Raw genomic sequence first — 27,376 nt, 5'->3', positions numbered from 1 at the left:
TTGTCATTCTGATCATGAGGAACACCTTCATCCCTTTTGTAAGGATGCTGATTTAGAAGAAGAAAGGGGCCATAAATTTGTTTATAAACACTATAGTCTTTGTGATTGAAGAGAATTTTTGCTTAACTTCTTTTTTCTACCTAATTTGTCCATTTTTTATTACTTTGCTTCCTCTTTTCATTTTTCTACCTCTTCATGCTTTGTCACTTATATCCTGAAAATAAAAACAGATCATAGTGCTTCCAGAATATTTTGTTTTAAATTGGTAGCTACCTTTCCTACCTCTCCTTAACTTTTTTTTTGTTTTGAAATCAAAATTGTTTTCACTGGGTTGCTCTACATTTGTTTTAACATTATACTTCCCTCCAAATAAATTAATTTTTTAAATACAGGTGACCCATTGAACAATGTGGGGGTTAGGGGCACTGACCCCCCTATGCAGTTGAAAATCTGCATGTAACTTTTGACTCCCTGAAAACTTAACTACTAATAACCTATTCTTGACTGGAAGCCTTACTGATAACATAAACAGTTAGTTAACACATATTTTGCATATGTATTACATTCTGTATTCTTACAACGGAGTAAGCTAGAGAAAAGAAAATGTTATTAAGAAAATCATGAGAAAGAGAAAACACATTTACAGTGCCATAAACAGTGTCTGTTTACAAGATGAATTGTCTGTCTTGGCAGTATCTACATCAATATTGTGTTATATGATACAAAACACAGTAGATGTTATATGTATTACACCAGACATCAAAAATGAATAAAATATGAAAAATTCATTTATTTACAGGTATGATGCTTCATGCATTGATAATAAAGGAGCAGCAGTATGATTGCTTTATGGTAGCCTAGTGTAATCAATATAATTAATTTATGGTAGCCTAGCCTATACACTAATGAATGAATCGTTATAAAATTTTTATGAAATATAGTATACAATCATATTCATTATAGAGTATTGGAAACATTGTTACATTTAAAAAAATCATTGTGATGATAGGCTGATACTGTTTCTCCAATTATGAGAGAGACATACTGTACAGTAATGTAATACTTTGAAAACAAGTTATAAAATAGCAAGAAAACTAACACATTATTAATCTTATATTAAATATCACTCACCTTATTCCTATATAAGGATAGGCTTTCCACTTATATACAAGTCTTGCACATGATGTTCTACACAGTGAATACTTAGGTGATAATGACTGTGACACAAAAACGTCTCATACAGTTCTTGCTGTACAGTTATTATATTTTCACATGCAGACACACAAACACAACAGATAAGTTTATTAACAGTACAGCATAGTGATTATTTACTATTCATTAAGTGGAAGTGGATCATCATAAAGACCTTCATCCTCATAGTCTTCACCTCGAGTAGGCTGAGGAGGAGGAGGAAGAGAAGGAGTTGATCTTGTGGTGGCAGAGGCAGAAGAGGTGGAGGAGGTAGAAGGAGAGACAGGAGAGGCAGGCACACTCAGTGTAACTTTATGGAAATACATTGTAATTTCTGTCTTTTTTGCTTTTTCATTTCTCTAGAAATGTTTTAACATGGTACCAAACCTTCCACTATCTGCTTTAGTTTTGGTGCCCGTATCAGAATGGTCCATGTTGTAAAAGAAGTCAAATGCAGTCTTGCATAATTGGAACACTTCTACCAGATTATCTAATGTCAATTTGTTTTCTGGCACTGCTTCTGTTATATCTCTTCCTCATCATCTGGTTTGAAAGCACTCATCTTCATCAAGTGGTCTTCTGTTAATTCCTCTGGTTGCGGTGTCTATCAGCTCTTGAGTCTCTCCAAGATCCATATCTTGAAACCCTTCCCTCACCCCCCACCTTTTTTGGTCATGTCCACAATCTCTTCTATGATTTCCTTGATTGGCTCTATCATAAGTCCTGTGATGTCATGTAACACAACTGGACACAGTTTTCTCCAACAGGAATTTACAGTTCCAGGCTTAATGGCTTTCACGGCTTTTTCTAAAATAACCATGACATCTTCAATGGTGTAATCCTTCCAGACTTTCATGATGTTCTGTCAGGGTTCTCTTCCATTGTGTTGATAGTCCTTTCCATAGAGTACCATGTGTAATGAGCCTTAAAGGTCCTTATGACCCCCTGATCTAGAGGCTGAATTAGAGATGTTGTGTTTTGGGGGAAGTAGATCACTTTGATGCCTTTGATGTTGAACTTATGGGGTTCTGGGTGGCCAGGGGCATTGTCCAATAGCAAAATAACTTTAAAAGACAGTCCCTTCCTGACAAGATATTTTCTAACTTCAGGGACAAAGCATCTATGGAACCAGTCCAGAAAAAGGGTTCTCATCGTTCAGACCTTCTTGTTGTACAACTAAAAGCCTGGCAGCTGGTGTTCATCTTTCCTTTTCAAGGCTCAGGTGTTAGCAGCTTTATAGATAAGAGCAGTCCTGATTATAAACCCAATTGTATTTGCATAAAAAGTAGAGTTAGCCTGTCCCTCCCTGCCTTAAATCCTGGTGCTCACTTCTCTTCCTTACTAATAAATGTCCTGCATGGAATTTTTTTCCAGAATAGGGCACTTTTGTCTTCATAAAAAACCTGTTCAGGCAGATATCCATTCTCCTCAATGATTTTCTTAATGGTGTCTGGGAACTTGTCTGCTGCCTCTTGGTCAGCAGAAGCTGCTTCTCCTATTATATTGGCATTTTTAAAAAGCCAAACCTCTTTCTAAAATTATCAAACTGTGCTGGCATTAAATTCTCCAGCTTTAGATCTTTCACCTTCCTTTTGTTTTAAATTATCATATAATGACTTTGCTTTTTCTTGAATCAAATTAGAGCCTATAGGTATGCCTTTCTTATAGCCACCCTGAACCCATATAAAAGCTGCATTTTCAATATGAGATAAAAAGGTATTTTGCAAAAGTGCAAGGTTTTCACACCTGCTGCTGGAGCTGCAGTGACAGCTTCATGAATTTCCTTTTCCTTTTTTACAATGGTCCTTATGCGGAATTTATCTTGAAATTTATCTTGAAATGGTGGGCAATCGCAGCTGCAGACCTTAATCTACTCTTCACATCAAGCAATTCAACTTTTCCTTATAAAGTTATGACTTTTCTCTGCTTCTTGGGAGCATTTCCAGCATCACTAGTGGCATTTTGTATGGGTTCCATGGTGTTATTCAAAGTTGATGGTATTGCACTAAACACGATAAAAAATACACAGGAACTGTGAGAGATCACTTTTAACTGTGGTATGCAATTTACTGGAGAGGTAAACTGCTCATACAGAGATGATTAGCATCACATGGCATTTTAAGCTGATACAACACGAGCTCACCACAATAGCAACAAAAGGTGGCTATGAAATTATTATAGTGTTACAATAAACACTACAGTTAATTTATGCAGTTATTTAATACTGGATTTTTATATTTGTTTACATTTCTTTGGACTATGAATGGTGCCATATATGGTCTATGTGTGTGTAAGTTTTGATAAATTGTAATTTTTTATAATAGATTTTTGTATATTTTGATAGTAAATAATGAAATAGACTAGTACCTACGTATATTTTATGCATTCATGACATATCTTTTTCTTATGTTTTTGATATTTCTAGGCTATGCAGTTCATCTGTGAGTTTTTTCAAATTGTCACAAATCTCCAAAAAGTTTTCCAGTATATTTATTGAAAAAATTTGCACATAAGTGGACAGCTCAAACCTATGCAGTTCGAAGGTTCAACTGTATATAACTTTTGTCAAGGCTTTCTAGTTGCTATCCTTAGACCTGAAGTTGTAACTTCTAAAGCTCCCAGAATATTAAACACCTGTTTCATTTTTTGACCTCTAACTTCTTTTTGACACATGCTGAGCCTTTAGAACATACATATCAGGTGGCATTTTGTGCAGTGCCTTAATTAAAACCCAGATGAGAATTGTCAAAGGTATCACTTTGAAATTTCTCCCCAATGCATATCAAAAAGGATTTAGCTTAAACATAGTGGGAAGAAAACCAAAGAACATATCTTCTTGGGGGAAAAAAAAGAGTTGTTGATTAAATCTCAGGAGATTAATTTACCACTGTAGATAGAAGCATTGAGACCATGCTGAATTGAACTGAGACCAGAAGAAATGAGAAATTGACAATGATTATAAAATTTGAATTTTGATAAATATATTCTGAGAAGAACTTTCTTGATATGAATTTTATCAGGGAAAACCCTTTATTATTTACCATTTATTTTCTGATGTGACCCATTCATCTTTAAAAAATTTTAATAAGTTGAAATATAAAATCCATCTACTCTGGTGTCAATTCCTTTCAAATCTAAATTTCCAGTTCCAACATTTGAATTGAACTATAAGCCTGTATTTTCAATTGTTATATGGCATTTCACCATGTATAGTTTGCTGTTTTCTGAAATACATGGTATATGCCAGAATCAAATTCATTAACTCCCTTCTCTCATATCTGTAAATTATCTTCCCTATGCAGTTGGTATTATTTGTACCAGATTGTTTGGTTGGAAATTTTAGTGGTGTCTTCTAATCCTTTGCCTTTTTCAATCTGCTCATGTTGTTAAGTCCTGTATTTTCTTCTTTTGATGGCTCATTCCAACCTCCTTCAATCTCACATGTAGTCTTTGGCATCGTGGCATTTGCAGTCTGTATCTCAGGAGTCTCCTGATTCTCAGTTTGCTTCTATTTAATCCTCCCTGTATGATACTTCCAGAATAGATTTCATAAAGTACTGTGTTCATTATGCCCTGAGAATTAACAGGACGTGAACTAGTGGAAGAAGAGCAGAGCTCTGGAAAGACCATAGGTCCAGTCTCAGCTCCACTTTATCAGCTGAGTGATGTGGGGCAGTTGGTGTTTCTTAGTCATGGTTCTTCATCTCTATTACATTGAATATCATGCCCTAACTCTCACTGTGTTTATATTAATAAAATTAATATATGAGAATGCAGTTAGAATTTAGAAATCAGCTTAAAGACATTACACATTTTTCTTCCTTGTAACAAGGATTCCTTCTGAATCAAGTGTAATATCCTCAGATGTTCTTTGCCTACCCTAAGATTGTCTCATACCAACATAAATAGGTTTGTCAATGTTCTTTCCAAATACTCCATGAAGTTTTCTTCCCTTTTCCTTTGATCATGTTGCTTTTACACTTGAACTTTTCAGTTTTTATCCTAGAGTGACAATCAGAAGAGAAAAGCTTTTTCCTATATGGGGACTTAGTCATTTCTACCATTCTCTACCATAATTAAAAATATAAAAATGAATTTCCCTGAATAAAATTGAAATATTTTATCATATAAATTTGGTATCATTTTAACAAGTTGATGTATAGTTGACTTACAGTATTATCTTAGTTTTGGGTATACAACATAGTAATAGTATATAATAGTAATTTGATGTTTTTATAGGCTATACTCCATACAGAGTTATTATAACATATTGACTATATTCCTTGCTCTGTATATTACATCCTTGTAACTTATTTATTTTATACCTAGTAGTTTGCACCTCTTAAAGCCCCTCACCTATTTTGCCCCTCCACCCATCCCTCTCCCCTCTGGTAACCACTGTTCGTTTTCTATATCTGTGAGTCTGTTTCTGTTTATTTGTTTTATTTTTTTCTCTTTTTAATTGGGGTATAGTTGCTTTACAATGTTGTGTTAGTTTCTGTTGTACAACGAAGTGAAGCAACTATATGTATACGTATATCCCCACCCTCCTGGGAACTCTCTCCCAACCCCACCCCATCCCATCCATCTAGGTCACCACAGAGCACCGAGCTGAGCTCCCTGCGCTATACAGCAGGTCCCCACTAGCTATATGTTTTATACATGGCAGTGCACATACGTCAATCCCAATCTCCCAATTCATCCTCCCCTCCCCCCATGTCCACACATCCATTCCCTATATCTGCCCTGCAAATAGGTTCATCTGTACCATTTTTCTAGATTCCACATACATGCGTTAAAATACGACATTTGTTTTTTTCTTCCTGACTTACTTCATTCTGTATGACAGACTCTAGGTCCATCCACCTCATTACAAATAACTCAGTTTTGATCCTTTTTATGGCTAATATTCCATTGTATATATGGGCCACATCTTCTTTATCCATACATCTGTTGATGGACATTTAAGTTGGTTCCATGTCCTGGCTATTGTAAACATTGCAGCAGTGAACGTTGTGGTACATGTCTCTTTTTGAATTATGGTTTTCTCAGGGTATATGCCCAGTAGTGGGATTGCTGGGTCATATGGAAGTTCTATTTTTAGTTTTTTAAGGAAACTCCATACTGTTCTCCATAATGACTGTATAAATTTACATTCCCACCAACAGTGCAAGAGGGTTCCCTTTTCTCCACACCCTCTCCAGCGCTTATTGTTTGTAGATTTTTTGATGATGGCCATTCTGACTGGTGTGAAGTGATACCTCATTGTAGTTTTGATCTGCATTTCTCTAATAATTAGTGATGTTCATCATCTTTTCATGTACCTTTGGCCATCTGTGTGTCTTCATTGGAGAAATGTCTGTTTAGGTCTTCCACCCACTTTTTTATTGTGTTTGCTTTTTTGATTATTGAGCTTCATGAGCTGTTTGTATATTTTGGAGATTAATCCTTTGTCACTTGCTTCGTTTACAAATATTTTCTCCCATTCTGAGGGTTGTCTTTTTATTTCATTTATGCTTTTCTTTGCTGTGCAAAAGCTTTTAAGTTTAATAGATCCCATTTGTTTATTTTTGTTTTTATTTTCATTACTCTAGGTGGTGGGTCAAAAAAGAACTTGCTGTGATTTATGTCAAAGAGTGTTCTTCCTATATTTTCCTCTGAGAGTTTTATAGTGTCCAGTCTTACATTTAGGTCTTTAATCCATTTTGAGTTTATTTTTGTGTATGATGTTAGGGAATGTTCTAATTTCATTCTTTTACATGTAGCGTCCAGTCTTCCCAGCACCGCTTATTAAAGAGACTGACTTTTCTTCATTGTATATCCTTGCCTCCTTTGTCATAGATTAGGTGACCATCGGTGCATGGGTTTATCTCTGGGCTTTCTATCCTGTTCCATTGATTTATATTTCTGTTTTTGTGTCAGTACCATACTCTTGATTACTGTAGCTTTGTAGTATAGTCTGAAGTCAGGGAACCTGATTCCTCCAGCTCTGTTTTTCTTTCTCAAGATTGCTTTGGCTATTCAGGGTCTTTTGTGTTTCCATACATGTTGTAGAATTTTTTGTTCTACTTCTGTGAAAAATGTCATTAGTAATTTGATAAGGATTGCATTGAATCTGCAGATTGCTTTGGGTAATATAGTCATTTTCACAATATTGATTCTTCCAGTCCAAGAACATGGTATATCTCTCCATCTGTTTGTGTAATCTTTGATTTCTTTCATCAGTGTCTTATAGTTTTCTGAGTACAGATCTTTTACTTCCTTAGGTGGGTTTATTCCTAGGTATTTTGTTCTTTATGTTGCAATGGAAATGGAATTGTTTCCTTAATTTCTCTTTCTGATATTTCACTGTAAGTGTATAGGAATGCAATCGACTTCTTTGCGTTAATTTTGTATCCTTCAACTTTACCAAACTCATTGATTAGCTCTTGTAGTTTTCGATGGCATCTTTAGAATTCTCTATGTATGTACCATGTCATCTGCAAAGAAAAGAAGTTTTACTTCTTTGGATCTTCTTTGGATTCCTTTTCTTTTTCTTCTTTGTTTGCCATAGCAGGACTTCCAAAATTATGTTGAATAATAGTTGCAAGAGTGGACATCCTTGTCTTATTCCTGATTTTAGAGGAAATGCTTTCAGTTTTTCAACACTGAGAATGATGTTTGCTGTGGGTTTGTCGTATATGGCCTTTATTATGTTGAGGTAGGTTCCCTCTATGCCTATTTTCTGGAGAGTTCTTTTTATCATAAATGGGTGTTGACTTTTGTCAAAAGCTTCTTCTGCATCTATCGAAATGATCATACAGTTTTTATTCTTTAATTTGTTAATATGGTATATCACATTGATTGATTTGTATATATTGAAGAATGCTTGCATCCCTGGGATAAATCCCACTTGATCATGGTGTATGATCCTTTTAATGTGTTATTGGATTCTGTTTCCTAGTATTTTGTTGAGGAATTTTTTGTTGAGGAATTGCAGAGGAAGGAACACTCCCAAGCTCATTTTCCTCAGCAGTGTTTTGGAAGGGTATGAGGAGGATAGGTGTTAGCGCTTCTCTAAATGTTTGATAGAATTCACCTGTGAAGCCATCTGGTCCAGGACTTTTGTTTGTTGGAAGATTTTTAATTGTAGTTTCAATTTCATTACTTGTGATTGGTCTATTTATATTTTCTATTTCTTCCTGGTTCAGTCTTGGAAGGTTGTACTTTTCTAAGAATTTGTCCATTTCTTCCAGGTTGTCAATTTTATTGGCATATAGTTGCTTGTAGTAGTCTCTTATCACCTTTTGTATTTCTGTAGTGTCAGTTGTAACTTCTTTTTCATTTCTAATTTTATTGATTTGAGTGCTCTCCCTTTTTTTCTTGATGAGTCTGACTAAAGGTTTATCAATTATGTTTATTTTCCCAAAGAACCAGCTTTTAGTTTCATTGATGTTTGCTATTGTTTTCTTTGTCTCTGTTTCATTTATTTCTGCTCTGATATTTATGATTTCTTTTCTTCTACTAACTTTGGGTTTTGTTTGTTCTTCTTTCTCTAGTTGCTTTAGGTGTAAGGTTAGTTTGTTTATTTGAGATTTTTCTTATTTCTTCAGGTAGGATTTAATTGTTATAAACTTCCCTCTTAGGACTGCTTTTGCTGCATCCCATAGATTTTGGGTTGTCGTGTTTTCATTGTCATTTGTTTCTATGAACTTTTTCATTTCCTCTTTGATTTCTTCAGTGACCTCTTGTTTATTTAGTAGCGTATTGTTTAGCCTCCATGTGTTTGTGTTTTTCACAGTTTTTTTTTTTTCCTATAATTGATTTCTAATCTCAGTGTTTTGGTTGGAAAAGATGCTTGATACGATTTCAATTTTCTTAAATTTACTGAGGCTTGAATTGTTACCCAAGATGTGATCTATCCTGGAGAATGATCTGTGTGTACTTAAGAAGAAAGTGTATTCTGCTGCTTTCTGATGGAATGTCCTGTAAATATCTATTAAGTCTATCTGGTCTATTTCATTTAAAGCTTGTGTTTCCTTACTTATTTTCTGTCTAGATGATCTGTCCATTGGTGTAATTGGGGTGTTAAAGTCCCCCACTATTTTTGCATTACTGTCAATTTCCCCTTTTATGGCTGTTAACATTTGCCTTATGTATTGAAGTGCTTGTATGCTGGGTGCATAAATATTTATAATTATTATGTCTTCTTGGATTGATGCCTTAATTATTATATAGTGTCCTTCCTTATCTCTTGTAATAGTCTTTATTTTAAAGTCTAGTTTATCTGATATGAATACTGCTACTCCAGCTTTCTTTTGATTGCCATTTGCATGGAATATCTTTTTCCATCTCCTCACTTTCAGTTTGTATGTTTCTCTGGGTCTGAAGGTGGGCCTCTCACTGTTGGGGCCTCTCCCGTTGTGGAGCACAGGCTCCGGACGCGCAGGCTCAGCAGCCTTGGCTCACGGGCCCAGCCGCTTCGCGGCATGTGGCATCTTCCCGGACCGGGGCACAAACCCATGTCCTCTGCATCGGCAGGCGCACTCTCAACCACTGCGCCACCAGGGAAGCCCCGGGTCTTTTTTTGTATCCATTCAGCCAGTCTGTGTGTTTTGGTTGGAGCATTTAATCCATTTATATTTAAGTTAATTATCAATATGTATGCTCCTATTGCCATTTTCTTTATTGTTTGGGGTCTGTTTTGTAGGTCCTTTTCTTCTTCTTGTCTTGTGTTTCCTGCCTAGAGAAGTTCTTTTAGCATTTGTTGTAAAGCTGATTTGGTGGTGCTGAATTCTCTTAGCTTTTGCTTGTCTGTAAAGCTTTTGATTTCTCCATCAAATCCAAATGAGATCCTTGATGGGTAGAGTAGTCTTTGTTGTAGGTTCTTCCCTTTTATTACTTTAAATATATCCTGCCCCTCCCTTCTGGCTTGAAGACTTTCTGCTGAAAAAATAGCTGATAACTTATTGGGATTCCCTTGTATGTTATTTTTTGGTTTTCCCTTGCTGCTTTTAAGGTTTTTTCTTTGAATTTAATTTTTGTTAGTTTGATAAGTATGTGTCTTCGTGTTTTTCTCCTTGGGTTTATCCTATATGGGACTCTCTGCACTTCCTGGACTTGGGTGACTATTTCCTTTCCCATGTTAGGGAAGATTTCAGTTATAAACTCTTCAAATATTTTCTCAGACCCTTTCTCTTTCTCCTCTTCTTCTCGGACCCCTATAATTCAAATGTTGCTGTATTTAATGTTGTCACAGAGGTCTCCAAGACTGTCCTCATATCTTTTCATTCTTTTTTCATTATTCTGCTTTTTACAGTTATTTCCATCATTCTGTCTGCTGGCTCATTATTTGTTTTTCTGTCTCAGTTATTCCTTTATTGATTTCTTCTAGTGTATTTTTCATTTCATTTATTGTGTTGTTCCTCACTGTTTGTTCTTTAGTTTTTCTACATCCTTGTTAAACATTTCTTGTATTTTCTCAATCTGTGCCTTCATTCTATTTCCCATATCCTGGATCATCTTTAGTATCATTACTCTGAATTCTTTTTCATGTATGTTGCCTATTTCCTCTTCATTTATTTTGTATGTAGGTTTGTACTTTGCTGCTTTGTCTGTAACATGTTTTTCTTTGGTCTCATTTTTTTTTTTTTTTTGATGAGTGGGGATGTGTTCCTGTCTTGCAGGATGTTTGGCCTGAGGCATCCAGCATTGGAGTTTGCAGGCAGTTGGGTGGAGCTGGGTCTTGGTATTGAGATGAGGACTTTTGGGAGTCTGCATACTGATTAATATTCCCTGGGACCTGAAGTTCTCTGTTAGTCCAGAGAGTTGGACTTTTGATTGTGTTGTTTGCTTTTTTGATTATTGAGCTGCATGAGCTGCTTGTATATTTTGGAAATTAATCCTTTGTCAGTTGCTTCATTTGCAAATATTTTCTCCCATTCTAAGGGTTGTCTTTTCATCTTGTTTATGGTTTCCTTTGCTGTGCAAAAAGCTTTTAAATTTCATTAGGTCTCATTTGTTTATTCTTATCTTATTATTAATATTTCCTTTCTTCTGCTGACTTTGGGCTTTCTTTCTTCCTTTTCTAATTCCATTAGATGGAAAGGATTTGAGATATTTCTTGTTTGTTGAAGTGAGCCTGTATTTGTATAAACTTCCCTCTTAGAACTGCTTCTGCTGTATCCCATAGATTTTGTAAAGTTTTGTTTCTATTTTCATTTTTCTCAAGGTATTTTTTTTAAGTTTTATTTTGTTTTTTTTTTTTGTTGCCCCATTGGTCTTTTAGTAGCATGTTGCTAGTCTCCATGTGTTTGTGTCTTTTCCCCAGGTTTCTTCCTGTTATTGATTTTTAGTTTCTAATTATTGTAGTTGGAAAAAAGGCTTGGTATAAATTTCAATCATCTTAAGTTTATTGACAACTGCTTTGTAGCCTAGCATATTATCTATTCTGGAGAAAGTTCCATGTGCGTTTGAAAAGAATGTGTATTCTGCTGTTTTCAGATGGAATGTTCAATGGATATGTATTAAGTCCATCTAGTCTAAAATATCATTTAAAGCCACTCTTTCCATATTGATTTTGTTTGGATGATCTATCCATTGATGTAGGTGGATATTTGTATTACTGTCAGTTTCTCCATTTATGTCTGTTAATATTTTCTTTATATTTAGGTGCTCCTAAATTAGGTGCATATATGTTTATGAATGTTATATCCTCTTCTTGAATTGACCCCTTTATCATTATATAATGCCCTTCTTTGTCTTTTGTTTTAAGACTTAAAAAAGTCTGTTTTGTCCAATATGAGTATTACTACCCAGATTTCTTTTCATTTCCTTTTGCATGAAACATTTTTTTTCTGTCCTTTCGCTTTCAGTCTGTATGTGTCTTTAGTTTGAAGTGACTCTCTTGTAGCCAGCATATAGATGGGTCTTGTTTTTTTATCCATTCAGTCACCCTGTGTCTTTTGAATTGAGCATTTAGTCCATTGACATTTAAAGTGATTATTGATAGGTATGTACTTATTGCTATTTTGTTACTTGTGTTCTTGTTGTTTTTGTAGTTCTCTTTTCTTCTTCTTTTAGTGTTTTCCCTGTGGTTTGATGATTTTTTTTTGTTGTATGTTTGGATTCCTTTCTCTTTGTTTTTGTGTATCTATTGTAGGTTTTTGATTTGTGGTTACCATGGGTTCATATATTTTGACCTATAAATATAACTACTTGTTTTAAATAGATAGTCATTTAAGTTCAAACACATTCTAAAAGCTCTATATTTTTTATTTACCCCTCCATGTTTTAGGTTTTGGTGTAATATTTTACATTTTATGTGTATCCTTTAGCTGCTGATTGCAGTTATAGTTGATTTTATAATTTTTGTCTTTTAACCTTGATACTAACTTAAGTGGTTTATCCATTGAATTTCGTATATATTGACATTTATCAGTGAGATTTTTCTTCATATATTTTCTTATTTTTTTGTTTCATAGCCTTTTCTTTTTCACTTAAAGAAGACCCTTTAACATTCTTGTAGGGCTGACTTAGTAATAATAAACTCTTTTTTTTTTTTTTTGCTTTTCTGGGAACTCTTTCTCTCTCCTTCAATTCTGAATGATAACCTTGCCTGGTAGAGTATCCTTGGTTGTAGGTTTTTTTCCTTTCAGCACTTTAAATATGTCATGCCTCTCCCTCCTGGCCTGCAAAGTTTCTGCTGAAAAATCAACTGATACCCTTATGGGAATTCCCTTGTATGTGACTCTTTGTTTTTCTCTTGCTGCCATTAAATTCTGTCTTTATTTTTAACTTTTGCCTTTTTAATTATGATATGTCTTTTTGTGGATCTCTTTGAATTCATGTTGTTTGGGACTCTCTGTGCTTCGTGGCCTTGGATATCTGTTTTCTTCTTCAGGTTAGAAAAGTTTTTAGCCATAATGTCATCAAATACCTTTTCTGCCCCTTTCTCTCTCTCTTCTCCTTCTGCGTACCCTATAATGCAAATATTTGTAACTTGATTCTGTCCTAGAGGTTCCTTAAACTATCCTAATTAATTTGTCTTCTCTATGCCATTCTGATTGGGTGATTTCCACTATTCTGTCTCCCAGGTTTCTTACGTGTTCTTCTGTTTCACCTAATCTGCTGTTAATTCCTTCTAGTGTACTTTTACTTTCAGTTTTTGTATTTTTCAGTTATGATTGGTTCTTTTTTATATTTTCTAGTTCTTTGATGAAGTTCTCACTGTGTTCTTCTATTGTTTTCCCAAATTCAGTAAGCATTTTTGTTACTACTGCTATGAAGTCTTTATCAGGTAAATTACCTATCTCCATTTCATTATGTTCCCTCCCACCCCCAGGGTTTTATCTTGTTCTTTCCTTTGGAACATATTCCTCTGTCTCTCATTTTGTTTGACTTTCTCTATTTTTACCCATGAAATTAGGCAAAACAGTTACCTATCCTGGTCCAGAAGGTATGTCCTTGTGTGAGAGCATCCTCATGTGGTTTGTAGCTGCCCAGTGGTTTTGGTTAGAGACTTGGATCTGAAGCATGGATTGTCTTTCCCAGGGTGTACTGGCAACCAGTGGTTTGGTGGAGGGTAGGTCTGCAGTTTGAGGGGCTAGAGCTCAAGTCTGGTGCAAACAGGGGCTTCTCTCAGGGTCAGTGGTGGTCTCTGACTTGGCTGGGGGCAGGCCAGGGCCCAAGAGGCTGGAGCCATAGTTCTGATCTAGTTCCACTTCTCCTCAGGGTGATGGTGGTCTACACCTTGGCAGGAAGCAGTGCCACAGCAGGACAGCCTGTAGTAGGTTGGTGTGGGCTGGGGGCATGCTGGGGTGGTCCTGGCAGGCTGGCTAGAGCACCAATCTGCTGCCTTTGTGCTGGGACTCAGAGCAAGCAAGTCTGTATGCATGTTCTTCAAGAGCAGAGTCTTGGTTTCCTACAACCATCTGGTAAGCCCCACTGGTTTTCAAACCAGCCAAGGAGGTTCATCCTACCTAGGGAGGATCCCTGAGCCCATTATATCCCCCTCTTCTTCTGGGTCACCAAACATGAGTGTGGGTCCTGACTAGATTTCTTCTCCTCCCTTCCTTCCATACTCTGTGTGGTTCTTTCTTTATAACATTGGTTGTAGAAGAGCCATTCTGCTAGTCCTCTGGTCGTTCTCAAAGAGAATTACTCTATATGTAATTGTAATTTAGATGAGTTTGTAGAGGAAGGTGAGCTCAGGGTCTTCCTACTCTGCCATCTTGATTGATATTGAAAATCAGTATCTTTATGTCTTCCAAAGTCTTCCTGGGTACCTTTTGAATAAAAATGTTAATATAAAATGAACATCAATCTGCCCAGCTTATAATTCATTCCCCACTAATTTGAGCACTGTTTCCAAACCATAGGTGTGGGCCCTGGTAGCCAAGTGTGTGTTCTGTGATTCTTTTCCTTTGGCTGCACAATACACACTGCAGTAGGAGTGGACTTGGCTTGGCCTTGCATTCGCTGAGGTAACCATACCATTTGGATGATTCTCTTTCCCATTAAAGATGATTTGGTTTTCAAACCAGCCAAGGAGGTTCATCCTACCTAGGGAGGATCCCAGATCTAATGTTTCTTTTAATGATTCTGCAAATGACAGAATGACAAATGTTTCAAATCATACATATTTGCTATGTATTCTGGTGCCCTCCTATGGGATTTGGGATCAGTTGTTTCATTTAGAGTCCTCTTTGCTCCCCATGCTTTTTCCAGATCATTGCTTCTTCATTCTTTTATTAAAAAAAAAAATGCATCTTTGAAACTAATCCACTGACCAAAACCCAGTGTCGTTCTTTTCATTACTCTTCTCTGTCACATTCACTGACTCATTTTCTCTCTACACTTGATTGTTCTAGGAACTTTCCAGGTAACTTTGGTGTCTAGGTGGAGAATCCCTGAAAGCTTTGACCACTGAGTTCTGTGTCCTCATAACCAGTTCCACCTCTTCCACTTCACTTCAAACACCCATTCTGTCCCACAATATTCTTCTGGGCTAAGCCACCCTGTTCCTCCATGATAATGAATTCAAACACCAGCTCAGTGAGTACAATTCCAAAACCTCCCAGCTTGCTGCAAGTTCTTTTTCATTCTCAGGACTTGTAGTCCAGTGCCCTTTCCAATTTCTCCTCTCTCATCTGTTCTTTCCCAGCTCATATTCTATGACCACCATTTCATTCTTGTTCCCAGGCAGATTGGTGTTACTTTAAATTCACAGCCCCATCTTGGCTCTCAACAGCACTTGACAATATTGCTTTGGTTCTTTAGAATGCACGCTCTTCCATTCTTCAAAACCATGTGCTGTGGGTTGAACTGTGTCTCTCAAAAAGATATGTTGAAGTCCTGACAGGTACTTGCGAATGTAACATTTTTGGGAAGTAGAGTGTTTGCAGATGTAATCAAGTTAAGATGAGGTTATATTGGATTAAGGTGGACCCTAAATCCAATGACTGGTGTCTTTATGAGAGTGCAAGATTTGGAGATGAGAATACACATAGGGAAAGACATGTGACGATGGAGGCAGAGAGTGGAGTGATGCAGCTATAAACCAAGGAACACCCTTGTTGGTAACTATCAGAAGCTAGGAGAAAGGCATGGAACAGATTCTCTTTCAACCTCCAGAAAGAAGTAGCCCTGTTGACACCCTGATGTCAGACTTCTGGATTCCTGAATTGTGAGAGAATAAATTTTTGTTGTATGAAGTCACCAGCTTGTGATTACTTGTTAAAGCAGCCCTAGAAAACTAATACACATGATTTCAAGAGGTTTCCCATAGGAAAGCTCGGACCTTCCTTTGCCTCTCCCTTTATGTTCAGTGGATAACCTTAACTTTAAGGAATTAGAAGCCACCAGACAGTAACTTATTGAACTTCTGGACACCAGAGTTACATATCTACACTTATTCTTTTCCTAATTTTCTTCCTTTTAGAACAAGGACAGTATGATCATATATCAAGCAGTGATTAAGGGTCCAGGGTCTGTAATAAGAATATTTGATTTTAAATTTAGATTCTCCAATTGCCAACTCTATAATTTTGGATAAAATATCTAATTTCTCAGTGACTCATATTCTTTTTATGTAGAATGGTTAATACTTCACAGGGTTGTTGTAAAGATTAAATCCTAAATATCAGAATTAACTGTCATATAGTACTCAGTAAAGGCCAGTTATTATATTTAATTATTACTTGAACCTATGAAATTGTTATACTTGTAAGTAAAAAGTGCTTAAATATTGGCAATTCTGTATAGTTCAGCATATCATTTCAATAAACAGTCCAGAGGTAGTCTGAACTTTTATTAAAAGAGAATATTTTCTTGTATCCTCTTGGTGTTGATCTCATTCCTTCCGCTTTTTCAGACACACACAAGCTATCTCTTTTCCTGTATTTTCAACCTCAGTCTTTATATATGCTACTTTGCATCATTACATAAATGTGCTCTACTCTCTACCATTTAAAATTAATATATGGGCTTCCGTGGTGGCGCAGAGGTTGAGAGTCTGCTTGCTGATGCAGGGGACGCGGGTTCGTGCCCCGGTTCAGGAAGATCCCACATGCCATGGAGCAGCTGGGCCCGTGAGCCATGGCCGCTGAGCCTGCGCGTCCGGAGCCTGTGCTCCGCAATGCGAGAGGCCACAACAGTGAGAGGCCACAACAGTGAGAGGCCCGTGTACCACAATAAATAAATAAATACAATTAATACATAAAAGTGACTGAATAAATGAATAATTTCTAGATGTCCATCTCCCCTCAATGCCTTTCACAGCCAAAGCTTTCTGACTTTTTCCTTTCTGACTCTGCCTGACTCAACTCCCCATTCTTTATCTCACTTGAGCTTTCAATATTATCCAAACCAGGTGACCACTCCTTTCTTACATTCTTTTTTTTTAATATAAACTTATATATTTTTGGCTGCACTTGGTCTTTGTTGCTGTGCGCAGGCTTTCTCTAGTTGCAGTGCATGGGCTTGTCATTGTGGTGGCTTCTCTTGTTGTGGAGCATGGCCTCTAAGCACATGCACCTCAGTAGTTGTGGCTCGTGGGCTCTAGAGAACAGGCTCAGTAGTTGTGGAGCATGGGCTTAGTTGCTCTGTGGCATGTGGGATCTTCCCAGACCAGAGATAGAACCCACGTCCCCTGCATTGGCAGGCAGATGCTTAACCACTGTGCCACCAGGGAAGTCCCCTTTCTTCCATTCTTCATTTGGCTTCTCTGGTCACACTCTTGATTCACTGTTCTATATCTGACCATTGCTTTTCTCTGTCTTTTGCCAGTTCCTGGCATCTTTTCCCATCTTTTAAATGTCAAATTTTTTAAGACTCAGCACTATGATCTTTTTATTCTACATCAGTGGTTCTCAAAGTGTAGCCCCTGAGCCAGCAGCATCAATATTACTTGTGAAACTGTTAGAAATATTTACAAATTCTGGGGCCCTGCACTCAGACCTACTATACTTACCAGGGTTCTCCAGGAAACCAAGACCAACAGGGTATGTATTTTTTTAAAGAATTCGCTCATGCAGTTGTGGAGACTGGCAAGTCCAGAATTTCTAGTGCAGGGGCAGGTGAGAAACTCAGGCAGGAATTGATGCGTCAGTCTTGAGATAGAATTTCTTCTCTGGGGAATCTCAGTTTTTGCCCTTAAGGCCTTTCAACTGATTGGACGAGGCCCACTCATTTTATCGAGGGTTATTTCCCTTACTTAAAGTCAACTGATTATAGATGTTGACAACATCCAGAAAATACCTTCACAGAAACCCCCACATTAGTGTTTGATTAAATAACAGGTACTAGAGCCTAGCCAAGTTGACATATAAAACTAATCATCACACCCACTGAATCAGGACCTCTGGGGTGGGGTCCAGCAATCTGTGTTTTAAATAAGTTCTTCAGGTGATTCTCATGTGCAGTAAAGTTTGGAAGCTACAGGTCTATATTTTCTACCCAGATGCTCAGACATTTCAACGTCTTCAGTTACTATCTATTGAATATATACTGACTCTCAAAGTTCAATCTCTTGCCCAGATTTCTCCTCTGTTCTGTTCAGATGTTTCACAGACACCTCAAATTCAGTGCATCTAAAATTGAACTCTTGATCTACTGCAAACCTGGTCTTCCTCAACTGTTCAAGAGGTCAACAAATAATAACACCCTCCTCCTAGGAGTTCAAGCTAGAAACTTGGCATTTTTCTTTGAGTAAACCCTGTTTTTCACACAGAAGTCCAATCAATCACAGTTGTCTTATAGATTTTACCTCTAAATAATTTTTCATTCTGTTCCCTTCTTTCCATTTCTGCTGTCACCATACTATCCCAAACCCATCACTGTTTCACTTGGATTAATGCACTACTCCTTCCAATCATTCATTCTCCTTGTAGATGTTTTGATTTGTTTTGATGCAGATCTGGACATTACTTAATAATAGGTGATATACATCTGTTACACCTGTGCTTGTACTATTTAGGATACCTTTGGGTACAGTTAAAGAAAAGACCAACTCTAAATGGCTCAAACTATAAGGGAATTTATGATTTCACAAAACAAAGTCCAAGGTTAGATGATTCCAGAGCTGTTTAGTTTGGCAGTTCATCAGCATTATGAAGGACCAACTTCTGTCTGTCTCTCGGGGGACTACTGTAGTCTCATTGTAGGATGTAGTGTTTATTGTAGCCTCACTAATGTGTATTTCACAGACTGCATGACTGTTAGTGGCTGCCTCAAGTGTTGGAAACAGGACCATGGAGGCAATGTGTGCAAGGACCAGTGAGGCCAAGGTTTAGATTAATTCTCTATGTGCATACTGAAATCACCAAAAATAGTGATACGAATGTAGGTAAAGAGATGGGCAGAAAGTCAGAGACTAAAATCTCTAATGAATGAGAAATGACCAGGAATATGGTAGATGACTGCAATAAATGGAAATAATAGATGTAAGGCAAGTCCTTCAACGGAGCTGGATTTTTAGAAAGAAGAGAGGAATAATGATCTGGCAGCAGCAATAAGGAGCAAGGATAGCATGTATCACCTTCAGATCCAATAGGAGAAAAGAAAGAGACTTCTTTTGAGAGGGCTTCAGAGGAAACTATGTCCTTAGGAGGCATCCAGTTTTTTAAGTGAAAGTTAAGGGACAAAATCATAGCCACAGAGGGAAGTTGGAAAATGAGTTTTGTGCCCAGATAAAAATCAAGAATTCAGGTTCAGTTATTCTTGAAGGAGAAAATAGATGATGTGGAAGAACAGCAATCTTTGCTGTAAGTACCATCTCCCCCAGTGTTACTATTTTATTTGTTAGCAGGATTTAGGAAGATATAATGTAGGTTGTTCTTAGCATTTGGCATTGTAATTGTACTTTTAGGGCAAAGGTCCCTAATAGGTATTCATGAATGGATTCCAGGTGTACCTCAGCCCTGAGGATGGTGGTGAATGGCCTCAAACTAGGGGTTGTCTTGTCAGGGACACTTCTGAGAGCAAGTCCCATAGTTCCCTCTGATTTACCTGGTACCTGTTGCTCTGCCCCTAGTGCAGGGCCAAGGGGCCAAGGATTGTCCTCTGGATATCCATTTTAGTAGCCAACTGAAGAATGTGCCACTGCCCATTATGAACAAGGGACACCTAAATCTGCAGGAGGCATGCTCAAGGGTCACTGTACCTCACCCAAGGTTTTGCCATGGTATCTATGGGTGGGAAGTGGAGAAGGGAGAGAGACTTTACAAAGCAGAGCTCTTGGCTGTAGCAGCAAGGAATCTCTGTCCTTATATATATTTGGCAGATTCTTCCATCCCTTTGTGTCACATATACTTTTTAATGGCATCCAAGTGAGCTTCAGGGTGACTGCTCCAATAAAGCATGTGCATTCATCAAAATTTCATCATTTTAAAATAATTCATACAAAAAGTTTTATTGGATTCAAATCTATTCACATTTATCAAGAACTTTCAACATTATATTTGTTGACAAAAGAAAGGGAAGATTTGTTGTATCCTTTAAATATAATTTTATTTGTTGTAAATTTTTGAATGGTTGTAAAAATGGTTTAAACTTTTTAAAAAAATCACTAGTACAAATAGCGTTTCTGGTTGATGTCAACCATTAAGGATTTAAAGAGGTTGTCTCTCCTTTGTTGAGAATTGTGGGTAGGCATTTAAGTATACAACCTGATTTAAAACAAAAGGTATGGCTACAGAACTAAGCTCATGTTTCACAGTAAATTTATTTGGAAAATATCTGATTTGAAAGCATGGACAGATTTATTCACTAATGCTTTGTATTCTTATTTCTTATCAATTATGTAATATAGAAAAAAATAGAGTTAAGGTTTTTCACCAAGTCCCACATAAATGCCTCTAAATAGCTTCCAGTTTACTCCAAGTGGGCTGCTAAAATGTTAGTGCTTAAAAAAATTTTTATTGAAATATCATTGATTTACAATGTTGTGTTAGTTTCAGGTGTACAGCAAAGTGATTCAATTATAATATATATATATATATATATTCCCTTTTTATAGTTCCTTTCATTATAAGTTATTATAAGATACTAAGTATAGTTCCCTGTGTATACAATTGGTCCTTGTTGGTTATCTATTTTATATATAGTAGTGTTTATATTTTAATCACAGACTCCTAATTTATCCTTCCCTCCCTTTCCCCTTTGGTAACTATCAGTTTGTTTTCTATATCTGTGAGTCTATTTCTGTTTTGTAAATAAGTTCATTTGTATCATATTTTTTAGATTCCACATATAAACAATATAATATGATATTTATCTTTGGCTTACTTAGTATGATAATTTCTTAGTCCATCCATGTCAATGCATATAGCATTATTTCACTTTTTTATGGCTGAGTAATATTCCATTGTATATATACAACATCTTCTTTATCCATTCATCTGTTGATAGACACTTACGTTGCTTCCATGTCTTGGCTATTGTAAATAGTGCTGCTATGAACATTGGGTGCACAAAAACGCAACAGGGTAGAAAGCCCAGAAATAAACCTACACACCTATGGTCAACTAATCTATGACAAAGGAGGCAAGAATATACAATGGAGAAAAGACAGTCTCTTCAATAAGTAGTGTTGGGAAAACTGGACAGCTACATGTAAAAGAATAAAATTAGAACATTCTCTAGCATCATGAACAAAACTTAACTCAAAATGGATTAACGACCTGAATGTAAAGCCAGATACTATAAAGCTCCTAGAGGAAAATGTAGGCAGAATACTCTTTGACATAAATCACAGCAATATTCTTTTGGATTTGTTTCCTAGAGTAATGGAAATAAAAACAAAAATAAACAAATGGGACCTAATTAAACTTAAAAGCTTTTGCACAGCAAAGGTAACCATAAACAAAATGAAAAGACAAGCTACAGAATGGGAGAAAATATTTAAAACAATGTGACTGACAAGGGATTAATCTCCAAAATATACAAACATCTTATACAGCTCAATATTGAAAAAACAACTCAAAAAATGGGCAGAAGATCTAAATAGACATTTATTCAGAGAAGACATACAGATGGCCAAAAAGCACATGAAAACATGCTCAGCATCACTAATTATTAGAGAAATACAAATCGAAACTACAGTGAGGTATCACCTCACACTGGTCAGAATGGCCATCATCAAAAAGTCTACAAATAAATGCTGGAGAGGGTGTGGAGAAAAAGGAAACATTCCCATTGTTGGTACAGCTATTATGGAGAGCAGTATGGAGGTCCCTTAAAAAAAAAGAATAGAGCTACCATATGTTCCTGCAATCCCATTCCTGGGCATATGTCTGGAGAAAACCATAATTCGATAAAATTTTAGCACTTTTGATGTGGGCCAAGATGTGAAAGACTGCTTTAGTAAGAGTAACGCTTCAGTTTAACCAAAATGGTATTGGTAATATCTGTCTTCTCTACTTGTTAAAATACACATTAATAAATTGTGTGTGTGTTTTCTAAACATTCCCAGATAGTTTGAGTTACTACCAGGTAAAGTCATGCTTTTCTGTCCTGAAAGATAGAGGAATCTGGCATCTTTTGCTACTGTGATATACGTACTGGTACCAGAAATATGAAAAATTCTGACTAACAGGCATTTTTGTTTTGTATGTCAGAATTCATGTCCTCTTCCTGGGTTTATAGATTTTCTTCTAGAAATCACTACGTTCCCATCTTCACAGTCCAAGGAAGGTTGACTTGACCACAAGCTCTAGGAGTGGGGTATGATGTGTGCAAGCCTATCCCTATATTCCATTCTCTTGCTACAAGGTTGGTTCAGAGACAGGCAGATAACTCATTCAGAGCCAATGAAACAGAAGAAGGTATTTGTTGAAACTTCTAAGAAAGAAACGTTCACTCTTCCCCTTGACATCTTAGCTTCCCATGGAGATGAGATATCTGGAAATGTATAAAACCATTTTGCTATATTGAGTGGCACAGTTGGCAAGTCTCTGTATAGAGCTTATCAGGGAAGATATAAATGAGACGGTAAAGTTGAGCCCTTGATGAGATCACTTGAACTGTTGAATCAAACCTCTCCTGATGTTGAGGCTAATTCTGAATTTTCAATTTTATGAATCAGCAAATTTCTCCCTGTTCTGTACTTTCCTAGATTCTGCATTTGTCTATTTGGCATACATTCATCGCAGGGTCAATTTGTGGCCTCTCTGACTAGGTAGAGACTGCTCCTCTCAGGACTAGCCAATTCTTAGAGATAGCCTGCAGCATGCATTTCATATGCAAACCAACCAATCTTGAGTCTATATGCCCCAGCCACTCCCTTTATCAAACTATAACAAACCAATATTTCCTCAGCCTTAAATCAACTCAGGACCAAGTATGCAATATTTTTTTTCACATCTTTATTGGAGTATAAATGCTTTACAATGTTGTGTTAGTTTCTACTGTACAACAAAGTGAATCAGCTGTATGTATACATATATCCCCATATTTATTAGACAACTTACTTCTCTTACACCCTTCTCTCCCTCATTTCCTCCCCCTTTTCTTTCCCTCCATTCAATATTTATGAAGTGTTCCTGAGCACCTGTGCTGGCACAAATGTTACAAAATTGTATGAGACAGTTCCTACCCTTGAATGTGTAGCAATGAATACATTTGGAGTAGACAGATGATAAGTAATCTGATAGAAGCATGTACAAGATTTAGTGGGGCCTGAGGAAGGGAGTGATCAGTTTTTCTTAAGAGTGGTATTCAGGAAGTTTCCTAAAAGGAGTGGGTACTAGGTAGATTTTGTTACCAAAGGCAAAAACAGAGCAGAGTAGAGCTTTCAGTCAGAGGGTACTGCATGGACAAAGACTCAGAAGATTAACTCTTGTCATGCTTAGGTGTGGACAAGTGATTTTCTATGGCTGGAGCACGGGATGTGGCACTTGGTATGGTGCAAAATTTAATGGCACACCAAAAAACTAAGTAATAGATAAATTTATTTTAATGCAGTATTTTTTTTTTTTAATTCATGCAGGGCTTCCCTGGTGGCACAGTGGTTAAGAATCCGCCTGCCAATGCAGGGGACACAGGTTTGAGCTCTGGTCCGGGAAGATCCCACATGCCGTGAAGCAACTAAGCCCATGTGCCCCAACTACTGAGCCTGTGCTCTAGAACCTGAGAGCCACAACTACTGAGCCCGTGTGCTGCAACTACTGAAGCCCGTGTGCCTAGAACCTGTGCTCCACAACAAGAGAAGCTACCACAATGAGAAGCCCACGCACCGCAACGAAGAGTAGCCCCCGCTCACCACAACTAGAGAAAGCCTGCGCACAGCGATGAAGACCCAACACAGCCAAAAATAAAATAAATTAATTTTAAAAATAATTTTTAAAAATTAATGCAAAACTCTTGATAAACAAAATATGAAATTTTGAAAACTTAAAAATTGACATAGTAAAATAAATGGTACCTTGCTACCTTGCAAAAGAAGTTTCAGTAAGCTGAAGTTAATTAAAAATTATTGAAGATGTTTACTTATTTTAAAAAAGTGTCAAAAATGTCAATTCTCTCAATTGAAAAGAAGATAAAGAAGTTAATTTTGAAAGTACTATGAGTTTGTTTGATTAAAGCCAAGAAAGTAAAAACGTAATACAGGGGCTTCCCTGGTGGCGCAGTTGTTGGGAGTCCGCCTGCTGATGCAGGGGACACAGGTTTGTGCCCTGGTCTGGGAAGATCCCACATGCCGCGGAGCGGCTGGGCCCGTGAGCCAAGGCTGCTGAGCCTGCGCATCCGGAGCCTGTGCTTCACAACAGGAGAGGCCACAACGGTGAGAGGCCCACGTACAGCAAAAAAAAAAAAAAAAAAAGGTAATACATTTTGTTTTGATATAAATAAAATATTTAAACCTAAAATAATATTGTTGGTTTAATACATCTATTTTTTAAATTTTCAATATTTTTTCAACTACCTTAATATTCTATAATAAAAGCTAACCATTACAAACAAAAAACTTATATAGGGACATTTTTTCTTTTACTTCACAGTCTCATATGGCTTGATATGGAGCTCTCTGAATATTATCTTTGTTTAAAATTTTGATGTTTTATCAAAATGTTTTGTAGCAATTTTGATTTTTAAAAGAATATTGCAATAAAATATTATTTAACTTGATTACTGAGTTATTTGATTTCCCCTTAATTTTTGCTCTTAAAGCAGTTGTCTCACTGGTCTCACTCTAATATTGGCCTTGGAAAAGGAGTTAGATTCATTTAAAGACGTAACATATTCTTACTGTTTATACCCACTACAAATTGCTTTCTGATGAGTGAACTTAAACTGGTAATACTTAACTGAAGCTTACAACCATTGCGTTAGAAAAACTTAGCAGTCTTCCTTCTATGTGTCCCTCTTACTCCTCACACAGAACACTTCACTTCTGACACTTCTGGTCGCCAACTATGTGGGGACTTTTTTCCCCAACACCAAGCAATCCTACACAACACCAGCTGGTGTCCTATAATTTAATTCAAAATTGTAATTTAATGTCTCTGTCCCGTAAGACTGTTCCCACCCCACTTCAGATGCCAGTGGCAAATAGTAGGTTCCCAAGTTATTCACAACTTCTTTTTTTTTTGGCTCCATTGGGTCTTCATTGCTGCACGTGGGCTTTCTCTAGTTGCAGTGAGTGGGGGCTACTCTTTGTTGCAGTGTACAGGCTTCTCATTGGGGTGGCTTCTCTTGTTGCAGAGCATGGGCTCTAGGTATGCAGGCTTCAGTAGTTGTGCCACATGGGCTCAGTAGTTGTGGCTCACAGGCTCTAGAGCGTAAGCTCAGTAGTTGTGGTGCATGGGCTTAGTTACTCTGTGGCATGTGAGATCTTCCCAGACCAGGGCTCGAACCCATGTCCCCTGCATTGGCAGGTGGATTCTTAACTACTGTGTCACCAGGGAAGTCCCAAGTTACCCACAACTTCTGTCAGACTTGGCTACAAATGAGAGCTTCCCATTACCTGCTCCTCATTGGATTTAATAATTTGCTGAGCAGCTCACAGACCTCAGGGAAACACTTAACCAGCTTATTAAAGGATATGATAAAGAGTACAGATGAACAACCAGATAAAGAGATACAAAGGACAAGGTCTGGGAGGGTCCTGAGTACAAAAGCTTCTGCCCTTGTGGAAGGTGCATCACCCTCTCAGTAAATGGATGTTCACAGAACTGGAAGCTTTCCAAACACCATACTTTTGGGATTTTTATGGAGGAGTTATCACACAGACACGATGGACTATTAACTCCATTTTCAGCTCTTCTCCCTTCTCAAGAGAATAAGGGGTGGGGCTGAAAATTCTAAGCTTCAAATAATGGTTTGGTCTTTCTGGTGAATGGCCATCCAGGAGCCCACACAGAGTCTCCTCATTAAAATAAAAGCCACCCCTATCACTCAGCAAATTACAAGGGTTTCAGGAGCCCCATGCTAGAAATGGGGATGATGACAAAATATATATTTATTATAAACCATAATATCATACCATTATGTAAAAATCAGGCTTATATACATAGCCCTGCCCTCCAGAGAGCCTGCACTAGCTTCTAGACAAGCCTCACCTACCAGGGGGCAGACACCAGTTGTGAGAAAACAACAGCTCCACAGTCTCTGGACCTGTCCTCCCTTCAACCAGCAGGCCAGATCCTGTACTGAGATGGGTAGGGCCCTGGCCCTACACACTAGCAGGCCACCACAAGCTTCAGGACACACCAGAACCCACACCCAACTGTGTCAGAAACATGCCCTACTCACCAGTGATCTAACATCAACTCAGGGATCCCTGGGTGCTGCAATCAGACTCCAGGACCCAGCTCTGCCTGCCACTAGTCCAGCACTAGCCCCAGGAAATGGCTTTCCCATTAGTGGGTGAGCAACAGCCCTAGAGTCTCTAGGTTCTAGACAAGCCTCAACTACCAGGGGGAAGATACCAGTCATAAGAAAACAACAGCTGCACAGTCTGTGGACCTGCTCCCCACCACAACCAGCAGAAGGATACATGCAGCTCTCATAGGAGGAATCCCTAGAGCATATAGCTCAAGTGATGAGAGTGGACGGCTGCATAAGGATGCATAGGACGTCTCCTACAAAAAGTCACTTTTCCAAGGTTGGGAAATGTAAACAACCTACCAGATACATAAAAAGAAAAACAGCAACTTAGGCAAAATGAGGTGACAGAGGAACATGTTCCAAATAAAGGAAAAAGATAAAACCCCAGAAGAACTAAGTGAAATGGAGATAAGCAATCTACCAAAGAAAGAGTTCAGAGTAGTGATTATAAAAGATGATCAGATAACTTGGGAGGAGAATGGATGCACAGAGTGAGAATTTGGAAGTTTTTAACAAAGAGAAAATATAAATAATAAAACAGAGATGAAGAATACAATAACTGAAATGAAAAATACACTAAAATACACTAAAAGGACAGTAGACTAAATGGTACAGAGGAGCAGATCAGCAAGACAGAAGACAGAGTAGTGGAAACCACTGATGCTAGACAGAAACAATAAAAAAGAATGAAAAGAAATGAGGACAGTTTAAGACACCTCTAGGACAACATCAAACACACTAATATTTGAATTATAGGGGTCCCAGTAGGAGAAGAGAAAGAAAAAGTGGCTGAGAACATATTTAATAGCTGAAAACTTCCCTAAACTGGGAAAGGAAACAGTCATACAAGTCCAGGAAGCACAGAGAGTTCCATATAGGATTA

The 27,376-nt window shown here is 37.4% G+C and overlaps 1 protein-coding gene across 4 annotated transcripts in view; it reads left to right on the top strand.

Annotated features, from left to right (window-relative positions):
* MSANTD4 (Myb/SANT DNA binding domain containing 4 with coiled-coils) overlaps positions 1–24,682 on the top strand; it is a 39,803-nt gene extending 15,121 nt beyond the window's left edge. For 3 of the 4 annotated variants that reach the window (XM_079930012.1, XM_079930013.1, XM_079930014.1), the window contains exon 5: positions 23,657–24,682. The gene's annotated coding sequence lies outside the window, so the exon portion shown is untranslated. Of the gene's footprint in view, positions 1–3,616; positions 4,250–23,656 lie in introns of those variants that run through there. The other variant, XM_079930015.1, reaches the window with a different exon arrangement.
* Positions 24,683–27,376: the final 2,694 nt, after the last annotated feature.

This window comes from Stenella coeruleoalba (assembly GCF_951394435.1).
Source record: "Stenella coeruleoalba genome assembly, chromosome: 8".
Classification (NCBI taxonomy): Eukaryota; Metazoa; Chordata; class Mammalia; order Artiodactyla; family Delphinidae; genus Stenella; species Stenella coeruleoalba.
Note: the sequence above shows the minus strand (reverse complement) of the source record. Positions and strands in the feature narration are given on the sequence as shown.